The sequence below is a fragment of the Geospiza fortis genome, unplaced genomic scaffold (assembly GCF_000277835.1).
Source record: "Geospiza fortis unplaced genomic scaffold, GeoFor_1.0 scaffold264, whole genome shotgun sequence".
Lineage (NCBI taxonomy): Eukaryota > Metazoa > Chordata > Aves > Passeriformes > Thraupidae > Geospiza > Geospiza fortis.
Window position 1 is genome coordinate 4,695,156 of NW_005054332.1, and position 2,472 is coordinate 4,697,627.

General features: G+C 41.7%; 1 protein-coding gene across 4 annotated transcripts in view; it reads right to left on the reverse strand.

The window, feature by feature from the left end:
- BACH2 (BTB domain and CNC homolog 2) overlaps positions 1-2,472 on the reverse strand; it is a 140,426-nt gene that overhangs the window by 7,226 nt on the left and 130,728 nt on the right. The gene's annotated exons all lie outside the window — the stretch shown is intronic.

The following is a 2,472-nucleotide window of genomic DNA, read 5'->3' on the forward strand; positions in this document are numbered from 1 at the left end:
CAAGGAAGGGCCTATTACCACAGCAGGAAATGTGCATCTGCTCAGACTGCAGGACTGAAAGTTTGATTAAATATGAGATTAAAAATACAACCTGACACATCAAGTGGATGAAAAATAATGTATTGCAATTAGGAAAGGTCACCTAATCAGCATTTCAACTGAACAATACACTGTGTAAGAAGAAAGGGTCAGAGGAGTGTGATGCAACATATCTTATCTTGCTAAAATATATACATTTAAAAATAAACCTATATATGTAGACACTCCAATATTCTTGCAGACTAAAGAGCATTGAAATTGTATTTCTTGAAAAGGTCAGGGTCTGACTCCAAGAATCATAGCAATTATGCATTAAAGCAGAGCAAAACACAAAGCTCCCAGCAGTCTGAAGCAATGAACACACACTGTGTCAAAAGCTTAAGAATTGTGGATGTGCTCAAAGTGTTTTAGGTTTTTCAGCCCAAAATCTATCAGTTTGCTCAAATCAAAGTAAGCACTTCCCTTTTGAAACCTCACTTCACTTAGAGCCTCGGACTGATAACTGTTAAAAAACTGATGTTCTTTGGCCAACTGCTGTATTTGGTGGCCAGGTAAGAGTCAGCTGACAAAGCTGAAGGAGATGCAGAGTAATTCGATTGACCCCTTCTTTTTCTGAGTCATACCCACACTGCCCAAAAGATGGCAGTAAATATTTATGTTTCTGTCCCTGTTTGGTACACTCTAACCTCTGGAACAAGGAGGCTATTCTGCACACAGGCTATCAAAGAAGGTAAGTTGCTCCAGCCAAATGAAAGATATGGGCTGAAAACATTCCTTTGATATTTAAAACATGCATTGTCTTCAAATGGTGCTCTTAATAATTATTTGGAAATAAAGAAAGCAACAACATGGATTACAAGTTATCTTCTTCAGAGAGCTGAGTTGTTCAAGCAGAACAGTTTGCTGAGGACACACGAACACCAACACAGAGCAGTGGCCTCTGGCATTGACAGTCATGGACCCTCACCAGGCACTTGAACCTGCAGTAACCAGCTCCTCCCCTTGTTCAGGAGTGTTCTTGGCTGTTTTCTTGTACCCTTCTAACACTGTTCTGCGCAAACACCTGCCACGCTCTTTCAGATGGCTTCATGCCCTGAATGTTCATTCATGCCCCTCTGCCACACGCGTCCAGGCACTGCTTCATAATACACTACTTGACAGGTCAATTTAAAGCAGCAAGGAATGCCAAACACTGCCCAAACCCTCCCAAATTCTTGCTTGTACACACAAAGGCTGACCTGAGGCACAGGGATGTGAACTACCTTGTTTACAGACTGCCAGTTAATGACATGAAACCTGTTTGATTTCCCCTCCCGAGCCTTTGGATGGTTAACATAAACTCAGTGTCATCTGCTTTTTTCTCAAGCTTCTACCAGGGTCTGAAAATGAAAACAGCCAGTGCTTTCCTCTGAAAGACACCACAGTTTCACTGCAAAACCAGCCTTTCATGTTCACAGTTTTTCCTTATTTTCTTAAGACCAAAATGGAAAGCAATGTTAACTTTATTTCTCCCTACCTCTCCCTTTCAAAACATATTTACTTGCAAGGAGGAGATGTGCTTGCAGCTGGAATGGGAATGAAAGAGAAGCAATTTAAATATGTCAGGTAGAAGTTGCTGAAGGGAAATGGGAAAACAAATAAAAAAGATTCATTAAAAAGAAAGAGATTGAAAATAAAACCATCTACACAGCAGATCAGAGACTGCTATCAGTAATCCCAGCATAATCCCACTCCTGTCACAGGCAGCACTGCACAGGATTAAAAATGTGAAAGGGAAAGTGGAAGTGAGTCAGACTCATTTCCTTCACCATTCACAGCATTTTTATTGCCTGTCTCCCTCTTCGAAATCAGCTGTCAACTGAAAAAAAAACCAAAAAACCCAACCCACCAAGCTTTTGGCACAGCCACAGTGAATAACTGCACCGGGGTGTTGCTGCAGCGAGAGGAGAGGCTAAAGTGTTTTACATCTGCACAGGGCAGGACTCAGCTGCTATTTACCATAACAGAGTGGTGAGTCATTTTGCTAGAGCCTGCAACTGTGCAGTGGGTGGGATTCATCTGACTCACCCAGAGCTGCCTGAAATGATGGGTTGGGACTACCTAATGTCCTGCTCCCTTCAGATGGCAATGCTGCACGGCTTCTCCCTCCTTCTGGCTGCAGAAGAAGTGGATTTAAGATTCAGAAAAGATTCTGCATCTTACAGGATCTATGGGAGGTGAGAGAAACTTACCTGAGGTGTCTGAGAAAGACAATCTTTTCTAAAATATGAAAGAAAATCAGGAGTGTGCTTTCTTGTAAAGTTGTCTTTCTAATTACTATGATTTTTTGGTTCAAACTATTTCAAATTAAAAATGTAAGGGGGATCCCTGCTCCTTCCAGGAGTTACTCCAGCCAGAGCTAACCTCACAGAGCTCCAAAATCTTCTCTGAACA